General features: G+C 37.1%; 1 protein-coding gene across 1 annotated transcript in view; it reads left to right on the top strand.

Moving 5' to 3' along the window:
* Positions 1 to 11,005, top strand: part of LOC107184897 (cat eye syndrome critical region protein 2-like) — a gene marked incomplete at its 3' end in the record, with an annotated part of 80,935 nt that overhangs the window by 68,373 nt on the left and 1,557 nt on the right.

Consider the following 11,005-nt stretch of genomic DNA (forward strand, 5'->3'; position numbering starts at 1 on the left):
TATATAGATAGATATAGATATAGATATAGATATAGATATAGATATAGATATAGATGTATCCCTCATTGTTCTAAATGATATATGTATATTAACTCATTTAATACTCAGTAATTCTATGAAGTAAATACAGTTATCATCCTTATTTACAGATGTGAAAACTGAACCTGAAGTAGTCTATAAGTATACATGACTAAAATTATAGTGCCAGAAACAGAATTCTATTCCAGGAATAGAATTACATTCTCTTAATAATCATTAGGTATTGCCTTTTAAATATTTGCATTTCTATCTGTTTATCTACCTATCTATCCATCACCTATCTAAAATATCTGTATGTAAGTACATTGTATAGAGATATATAAACACATTCATGTATATATACATACTTACATATTCATTCCAGCTCCATATAATTATTTTGCACATTCTTACTTTAGTTTCCTAGCACGAATAACTGGGAAGAATTGCTACCACAGGATTGAGTTTTACATTGAGATAATGCATTTAAAAAACTTAATTTAGCATTTGGCTCATATAAATGCTGATAATAAGACTAGAGGTACGGTGCACGAATTCATGCACAGTTGGGGTCTGGCCAGCCTGCCCCGATTGGGGCCGATTGGGCTGGGCCGGCTGGGGGGAAGTGCTGCGAGCAGTTGGCAGCGTGGCCCTGCCCCCAATCAGGATGTGGGGAGGGCTGTGAGCAGTTTGCCAGTTGCCCCCGCCCCCAATCGGGGGTGGGAGGGGCTGATCAGCAGCGGTGGGGTCAGTCAGGGGGAGGGGCCACGGGTCGTTGGCCAGCCAGTCTCACTCCTGGTCGGACTCCCAGTCGAGGGGACAATTTGCATATTAGCCTTTTTTTTATATAGGATAAATTTTTACTACAAATGTCAGTTCACTTGAACTGTCTTAACAATAAAAGAGAAGTTTCAGGAGGAGAACCAAGATGGTGGCATAGGTAAATGCCGGAGTTTGCCGCCTCGTAACTATATATATAATTTCAATGCATATGACACAAGTAATACATATAGATTATTCAGACCTGTTAATGTTAATAATAATTATATTGATAACACACCACTGTCTGAACTCTTACTATGTGTCAGGTGTATGCCAAGCACAATTGGTGCAGTTTGTGAGTGTGATCCACACAAACCATACGTAGGTTCCTGCTCTATTGACCTTTAAATGAACTGAGTTTTTCCAGTGAAATAACATTATTTTTAAATAACATTTTATTTATTTAAATTTAAATATTTATAGTCTAAAATAACTTTAATTAAAATAGCACTTAAAAGAACATTGTTAACGTTTGAAAGTTAATATATGTGGTCTTAAAACAGTTCATTAATTTTAAAATACAAATAATTTTTTCAATATTTCTGAGACCTGTGTCTCATGAAAAGCCTATATTCTGTATGCATACATGACTCTTAAAAATATTTTTCAATTAAAAGTATATTTGCAGCCGAAACCGGTTTGGCTCAGTGGATAAAATCAGGCTGGATTGAAGTCCTACAACTAGAAAATTAAAGAAGAAAGCACATCAAGACTGGGACTCTACAGTAGAGGAGAGGATGATGAGAATCACATCAGGGATTTGGAATATGAGGAAGCAAAAAACACCCAATCAGAAGAGTAAAAAGAAAAAAGAATCAGAAAATATGAAGATTGTATAAGGAGCCTCTGTGACAACATTACATGTACCAACATTTGCATCAAGAGGGTGTCAAAAGGAGAAGAGAGAGAACAAGATACTGAAAACCTATTTGAAGAAATAATGACAGAAAGCTTCCCCTATCTGGTGGGAGAAATAGACTTACAAGTTCAGGAAGCACAGAGAGTCCCAAATAAGATGAATCCAAAGAGACCCAAAACCAAGACACATCATAAGTAGAATGCCAAAGGTTAAAGACAAAAAGAGAATCTTAAAAACAGCAAGAGAAAAGTAGTTATCTACAAGGGAGCAGTTAGTTACCTCTGACTGTCAGCTGATTTCTCAACAGAAACTTTGCAGGCCAGAAGGGCATGGCAAGAATCTTCAAAGTGATAAACAGCAAGGGCCTACAACCAAGATTACTCTACCCAGCAAAGCTATCATTTAGAATTGAAGGTCAGATAGTTTTATAAACAAGAAAAAGCTAAAGGAGTTCATCACCACTAAACTAGTGTTACATATAATGTTGAAGGGTATTCTTAGAAGAAGGAGGAGAAGGAGAAGGATTAAAAATCTGAATAATAAAATGTCAATGAATACATAGCTATCAACAATTGAATATAAAAGTAAACGAACAAAGAATCTAATGAACAAAATTAATTGATGAATAAAAGAACCAGCGGCATGGAAACATGAAACAGACTGACGAATCTCAGAGGGAGGAGGGGTGGTAAGAGATTAACCAAAGATCTTATATGCATATATGCATTACCTATGGACACAAACAATAAAGTGGTGAAGGCCTCTGGTGGTGCAGGGACCGGGTAGAGGGGGCTACAGGGGTATAAGGGGGACATCTGTAATACTGTCAACAATAAAGATTTTTTAAAAAGAATAAAATAGAAGAATAGCAGAGGAATGTATTGGCTTATGTGACAAATTTACAGAATACCAGTATAGACTCTGCCACTCAGGGACAACGGGAAATTTGAATACTCTCTGGACTCTCATTATGTCTTTGAGTCTTGTCTCGATGTCAGCACCATTTTTTACAATTACAGAAAACACATCAAATGGGAGTTTTCCAACACAGCAGGGTACATGACCAGAGGCTACTCAAGAATGGAACTCTTCCATTCTTTTGAGCAGAATAAATAAAATCTTCCTCCTTAGCTTCAATTAAAATATTTCAGAGTAGGATTCTGAGTAATCTGACTTGAGTTTCTTGACCATCACTGGCTCAACTATTATGCCCAAAAGGATGAGGTCACATGTCCATCCCTATGATTAGGGGAGTTAGCTACAGTAATTGGCAACCAAAAAGTTGGTATGAGAGAGGTAAAGAACCAAAAAGTGGGGATGAGAGTGAAATAATTCTCTCAAAGATGGGAGATAAATTAATAAATGTTACTTGTTGTCATTGTGAAGTTAATAAAGGCTTTAATGTGGGGCCAGATTTGGGAGGTAAGGGGGTAAGGAAAGCCTATTCATCTACCCAACCTTGAGGTCAAATCCGCCCCAGTTTCAGTTTAGGTTTGGTGCCTCTTAGCAGCTTAAACATTGATGGGAATATCATAGGTCTGTGACTGCCTAGTTATAGAAGGCTAATTATACGGACTCCAGAAATTTCCCTCTTGTCAGGCATTCCTCTCATAGTCCAGATCCCAGGTAATGGTAAAGGAGTTACAGGTTCATTTCTACTTCCCAGGATGCATTGCTTGCCATTACATCACCCCTGAGTTCCAGGACATGTCTTCCGCTTTAAATTCTCTCTCACCCCAATTCTCATACAGAGGTAAGAACTTCGGCCTCTCTTGAGGCCCAGGCCCAGGAGGAGGGGAACCAATTCACAAGTTTGGTAACTAGAATTCAGTTGTTACAGGCATTTACAGGTTGTTTTCCTTGAGAATGGTGTAAGTGGTTTTTACAATTTTGTTATTACAAATTGTAACAGAGTTTGCACAGGATCAGATAGAACACAATAGTTAACTCCAAATGCCTTATTATTATTTTCAAATAATGGGACAATATTCCAAGGAGTTATCAGAGTTTAAAAAACAAACACTAAAGTAATAGTGCGATATCCTGCAGATAGCAACAGTGGTGAGTATTTATCCTTTAACCTACCATGTGACTAAGCTAGAAGATGTTGCTACATGAAGAGAGTTGCCTGCTGAGTTGTGGTCTTTAGTAGAAGAATACAGGCAACTACCCAGGACTTGACTGGGAGGAAACCAGGGGACGATTACTTTTATCTCCCTTTTCCTTTGCTCTCCAATCTTCAACCTGTGTTTCTGGTAACTTGAACCCAAATAGAAACTGGAGGTAAAGTAAGACCACTGGTGTAATCTGAGAACACAGAAGCAGGATGGACAAAGAAGGGTGGACAGGGGATCCAGGAAAAACAAAACACAAAAACCTGCTCAAATTAACATTCCCCTTGTGTGCTATGCCTCTATGTCATAGCAAAAGATGCCTCTATGTCAGGGGTCCTCAAACTACGGCCCACAGGCCACATGCAAATACAAATATTGTTTTTGTTCCCATTTTTTTTTTTACTTCAAAATAAGATATGTGCAGTGTGCATAGGAATTTGTTCATAGTTTTTTTTTAAACTATAGTCCGGCCCTCCAACCATCTGAGGGACAGTGAACTGGCCCCCTGTTTAAAAAGTTTGAGGACCCCTGCCTATGTCTTGGGTAGATAGCAGGGAAAATGCTTTTTTATTTTAGTAGGTGCTTACTTAGTTAGACCACCCATCTCCCCCAAATAGCTACAGTACTGAAAGTATTTTAAAAATATAGTTAAGGTTAAGAATAGAATTCCCTTTGGTTTTTGTTCTCATGTAAATTATGAAGTGTTTCATTGGCATATGCATAGGTGTCTGTGTTTTCCTAACTCAGGAATTTATAGGACATAAAAAATGCTTTCCTATTTATATAGCTTTCCAGTTTGGTTCCTACCTAAGGATGAAATGTATTCAAGAAAGTAAAAATGAAAAATAAATTTTAATTGAATTTCATCCATTTTAAAGCATTTCTAATTTTTTTTTGGTTTATTTTCCATTCAAAAGCAGTTAAAGAAGCAGACAAAAGCTTTTTCTTGTTTCAAAATACTATTTTAGCACACCACTTGGGACATTCTTTTTTCTTGGGTTTTATGCTTTTATATATAAAGTGGCTGTAATAAAATGAAAGCTGTGAAACCCCAAGTGCCAGCCTGAATATAGTAACAAAACTGACATGTTTTGTTACTATATTCATACAAATATATAAACCTAATTTATTTACCAACCATGAGCTTGTCACTTTCCCTTGGGATGCTGTCATTTAAAAGACATTTTTCCCTCTCCTCTTTGTTTTTGCAGCTATTCACATAACTGAAAAATATATTTGTAAAAATAAAAATGCTACCATATCCCTGGGATTCAGATTCCCTGCAGTGGTCACATCTCAGAAAACAGAAACCTCAGAAGATGATGGGGGGAGGAGGGGAGGTAGGGAGTATAGTAATAACAAGTACAAGGTTGAATTTTTATGTAAAATACATCTACTGCCACGGTTTGTAGTTTTGTCATCTATCATTTACTGAACTCCTACTCTATGCTGTCCAAGTTGTTAAAAAATGTATAATATCTAATCTTAATAGAACTGTGAAATTTTTATAGTATTATCCTCACTTTAAAGAAACTGGGCCTTCCTACAGAAAATACTATCCATTGTCATCAACAAATAAATTATAAGGGGAAAAAAAGATGAAGAGAGAGCCTATAGGTTAAAAGAGTCATAAAAGACATATTAACCAATTACAATGATTGGACCTTATTAGAAGAAATTGTGTAAGTATTTATGAGGTAATTGAGAAAATTTAAGTACTAGATATTGGATGACATAAAATATTATTAGTGTATTTTTTAAATTTTAAGTATGATAGTAGTTATAAGTATATTGAGTTTTAATCTATACTAATAATAGAGGAATATACAAGTTGTCTCAGACGCCGCACAGTAATAGTAATGACCAAACAGCATGCTGGCAGGCTGTGTGGGGCCACAAGGCCAGCAAGGGGGTCAGTTGGGGGTGACCAGGCCAGCAGGGGGGCAGTTAGGGGCAGCCAGGCTGGCAGGGGGTCAGTTGGGGATGACCAGGCCAGCAGGGGGGCAGTTAGGGGCAACCAGGCTGGCAGAGGGGGTCAGTTGGGAGCAACCAGGCTGGCAGAGAGGGCAGTAAGGGGTGACCAGGCTGGCAGAGGGGAGCAGTTGGGGGCAAACAGACTGGTGTGGGGGGGCAGTTAGGGGTGATCAGGCAGGCAGGCAGGTGAGCAGTTAGGAGCCAGTGGTCCCAGATGTGAAAGGGATATCCAACTGCCAGTTTAGGCCCTATCAGACATCCCCTGAGGGGTCCCAGGTTGGAGAGGGTGCAGGCTGAGCTGAGGGAAGCCCCCCACCCCCGCATTAATTTTATGCACCAGGCCTCTAGTATTTTATAAAAACCTACTGAATTATTTACACATAAAAATATATAATGTTAGAATTTGCTTCAAAATAATCTCAGATTGGTGATTGCCTAACATGACTGATCATGAGTTGGAATGTATTGAAGTTGGCTATTGAGTACATGGGGTTTCATTATAGTATTCTTTTTTATTTTGTTTATATTTAAATTTTTCTATAACATAAAGTAACAGGAAAAATAAAGACTAGTAAAAAAAAGAAACTGGGTGTTAAGTAATTTAAGTGACTTGTGAAATGGTAAAGCTGGTAAGTAAATCTAGTATTTAATGATAATATGCTGACCTCTGTGACTGCTGAGTTTATTGCTTTCAATTCTCTAAAACTATCATTTTCACATTATATGCTGACATACACAAACCACATTGGAAATATTTACTCATTAGAAAAATATTTAAAATTAAAAAGGGAAAAAATATCCTTGACATGTCACACTTAAAAATACATTATAACCAGCAAGAAATAAAGTTCTCCTTGTTTTTATTGCCAAGTCCATGTCCCCTTTTTAGGAGTCATTATTAATATATGGAGCCATTACTAATATGTGGTCATTATTGGACCACTGCAAGCTATCTTCTAAGAGCATTTCCTTGCCTTTTTAAACTCCCCTTAGTCCAGCTGTGGGCAAACTATGGCCCGCAGGCTGGATCCAGTCCGTTTGAAATGAATAAAAATAAAATAAAAAAAAGACCGTACCCTTTTATGTAATGATGTTTACTTTGAATTTAGATTAGTTCACACAAACACTCCATGCATGCTTTTGTTCCGGCCCTCTGGTCCAGTTTAAGAACCCATTGTGGCCCTCGAGTCAAAAAGTTTGCCCACCCCTGCCTTAGTCCAACCTCTGACCCAATAAATGCAGGGGTTGTCAAAAGTAGGTTTACAGTTGTGAGTAGGCAAACACAGAGTTTATTCTTATGTTATTTATTTATTAATTATTGTATTATTTATTTATTTATTTATTTATTATTAACCTACTTTTGCTCTCCCCTATATATTGGGCGTTTCAAGTTTCATAGCTTCCTCCTGCTATGCAGTAGGGTGGGGCAGGCAGGTGTTCCAGGGGAGTACTGATGACAGGGGTCACTTCCCTCCAGAAGAGCCATTAACTAGTCTACTTCTCAGTCCACCACTGCTGTTGGCAATACTGACTGTGGGAAAACATAAGGTGGGATGACAGAGTTCCTCATCTCTAAACATTAAGAAATGGAAGGTGTTTGACAGAGGGAGGATGCTTTACAATATTATCTGAGAAGCAGTGCATAGATTTGACTGAGTAAGAAAGACAGGAAACGGAGAAAACAGATAGGGAACTGTGCAACAATCCAAGTGGAAACATCAGTTAAGTGGATGTCATCCTGAAGAAGAAATGAAGACAATGAGAAATAATAGGGGACCAGAATCAAGAAGACATGGCAATTGATCAGGTGTAAGTGTGCAAGAGAAAGAGAAATCAAAGATCATCAAATTCTAAAATTTGTAAAATAGACTTTAATGATTTTTGTTATCAGAGGAGAATCAGACTTGGGAGGGGTTTGGAGCCTATTCAATTTGATCTGCTGAATGCTATCCAGTGTTACAGATGAAATTGTGCCCCTGCCCTTCCCTGCAAAAGAAATCATATTTTGAAGTCCTAATCCACAGAATCTTAGAACATGACTTATTTCTAGACAGGGTCGTCAAAGAGGTAAGTATGTTGAAATAAGGTCATTAGTCCTAATCCAATATGACTCCATGTACAGAAGAAAGACTATGTGAAAACACGGGAAGAGGATGGCCACATACAAACCAAGGAAAAAGACCTCAGAAGAAATCAACCCTGTTGAACTTTGATCTCAAACTTTGTCTCCAAAACTGTGAGAAAATTCATACTTGTTGTTTAAGACACCCAGTCTGTGGGACTTCGTTATGGCAGTTCTTACGAACTAGTATATCCAGTTAAAACTGTCCAGAATGATAACATTTGAAGCCAGGAAATCCCCATTGGAAACTGTGACATGAGAAGACAGACCACATTTTTAGTGCAATGGCTTTAAATTATAATTCCATAACAACTACTACTACCACCAACTTATCTTTTCAAACATGACACTAGCCCTAGCCGACTTGGCTCAGTGGATAGTGTCGGCCTGCTGACTGAGGGATCCCAGGTTCGATTCTGGTCAAGGACATCTTGCTTTCAGGCTCCATCCCTGGTCAGAACACCTTCTGGAAGCAATAGGAAGGCAACCAATCGATGTGCCTCTCTCACATCAATATTTCTCTCTGTGTGTCTCTCCCACTTCCTTTCGCTCGCTCTTAAAAAAAAAAAAATCAATGGAAAACTAGCCTCGGGTGAGGATTAACAATAAATAAAACTCTAAAATACATGGCACTGGGCCTCTAGTTAATTATAAAAAGTAAATATAATGGAATTAAAGAAAATGAACATGGACAGAACATCATAGCTTTTCTAATCTATAGTAAAACAGGTTTCACTGCCCTTATACCAATAGCATTAAAATTATCTAATTATTAAAAATGCTTTTATTGAGAAGTCTAGTTAGTTTTGCCCTTTACTAACTGAAGGACTTACTCTGAAAACTTTTGCAAAATCCATTCTATACTAGCATTATTGCTACACATGCTGATACTACCCAATAAATAAGTGACTCATTATGTCGTTCTAAAACATGTTATTTAAGGTAAGAGGAATATTATTTTATCTTTTCTCTTTTCTTACTGAAATCAAATGCTTCAATAATTCCATGTGCCACTTTCTCTCTGGATATTTAGTACTGTATTAAATCTCAAACACTTATCTTCCACGTACATAAAATTAAGCTAATTTCTACTTCAATATTCTGAAAAGCACTCAAGGTGGTTCCTCCCCTGCTGCTTTGTATGATTAATTTTACGGGAACAAAAATCAGTGATTCTGCAGGGTAAATTAGTGAAAATATTTTGTGCTTTTAATCCTGAGAAATAACCCAAGTGCTACCTTTTTATGATGTGAAAAATAAAGGCTTTTAGATTTAATTGGTGCATTGATGCTGAGGGTAGGAAATGGGGTAGGGAAAACAGCAGTCCACGGTGCTTTTCAATGTACATGAACAGGAAGTAATAAAGCTAATTCATCTCTAAAATAGCAAATTGCTTTTTAGCAAATGGTCCACAAGGGTGCAATAAAAAGAACAACGTTAAAGAATCTTTGACATGGTAAATAATTAAGAGATTGGTCAAGGACTTGATATAAAGTTTCTGCTGTCTAATCTACAAATTACTAAGACCCAGGAGTATATCCCTGGGTATGGAACTAGTTACTCTACATTATACTGCTGAAATAAAGTGCTACCTCCAACACATAGAATTAACAGTTAAATATTAACAGCAAATCTGAATTGTGACTAAGAAATAGGAAAATTTTGTCTTGAGAAAATTCATGTTCTCTATAATCTGTGTCCTTAAACCTTAATTGTGGGCAACAGGCAGTGTAACACAGTCCTGGTGGTGGTGGTGGTGGTGGTGGTGTGTGTGTGTACAGACAGCTAATGCAATTACGTGAGCGACATTAAATTATAGCAAGAAAATTAATGAAAACCATCTATGTTCACATAGTTAAAATAAATCAAACCATAGAAAAAGGGAAGGTATATCATGGAAAGTCTTTCCCATAACCCTGTCACCCTGAAGTCCTATTACTCCTTCTCGAGGACTAATTACTAGTAGCAGGTTTGATTTTTTTCTTTTAAGGTTGTTCCAAGTAATATTCTAGACATATACAATATTCTGGACATATATATATATCAACAGAGCTAAGCACAATGTTTTGAAACTTTTCTTTAATATAACCAAATATGTTGGTGATGATGATTATTATTGTTTAAATATATTTTATTGATTTCAGAGAGGAATGGAGAGGGAAGAGAGGGATAGATAGTTAGAAACATATAGAAACATCAATGATGAGAGAGAATCATTGATCATCTGCCTCCTACACAACCCTTACTGAGGATTGAGCCTGCAAGCTGGGCATGTGCCCTGACCAGGAATCAATCTGTGACCGCCTGGTTCATAAATTACTGCTCAACCACTGAGCAACACTGGCTGGGATTATTATTATTTTTATCAGTGTATAGCTATCTTTTTATTTTTAATTAATTATTTAAATGTAATATAATTTATTTAGTGATTTGCCTGACATGAACATTTAAATTGCTTATGTTTTCAGTGTTGAATGAATAAAAAACATAAATTATAATGACACCTTCTCAATCTCCCACAGTGTGCATGTATTTTTTCAATTCATTTCAATTAAATTAAAGCCCATTTAAAAATGTGTATTAAAACATTTTTATTTAGTAGTACTCTGAGTATTAAAGTTAGATATTTTATATATCAACTATTACCATATTGGAACTTAATTAAAATAAGTCAATCCTTTAACATTTATGTGTCTGAAATTATATATACAAAGTGCTAAGAAATGTTTTTGTAAATTCATTCTATATTCTCATAGTACCTAACTAAGTAATTTTGTCAACAAAAATATTTACATAAACTTCATGTTATAATGATTACGTTTATTAAAACTGCATATAGGCAGCTCTACACAGCTCCCTCAGGAGGTGGGCACACCAAGTAACCAAGGCCTTCCTCGTCCCCTGCATTATGGTGGGATGCCCAACCAGGCACCCCTTTTAAACCAGCTGAGGCCAGCAGTACCTGGAACATTTGGCCATCTTCGAGGGTCAGGTCCTGCTAATGTATATGTCTCCTCGAGAGTCCCAGAACCACACACCGGGGAGCCTGCGCAGCAGCATCCACCTTTTGCCTTGCAGCCTCCAGTTGGAATTAAC

The sequence above is a fragment of the Myotis davidii genome, unplaced genomic scaffold (assembly GCF_000327345.1).
Source record: "Myotis davidii unplaced genomic scaffold, ASM32734v1 scaffold8, whole genome shotgun sequence".
Taxonomy (NCBI): domain Eukaryota; kingdom Metazoa; phylum Chordata; class Mammalia; order Chiroptera; family Vespertilionidae; genus Myotis; species Myotis davidii.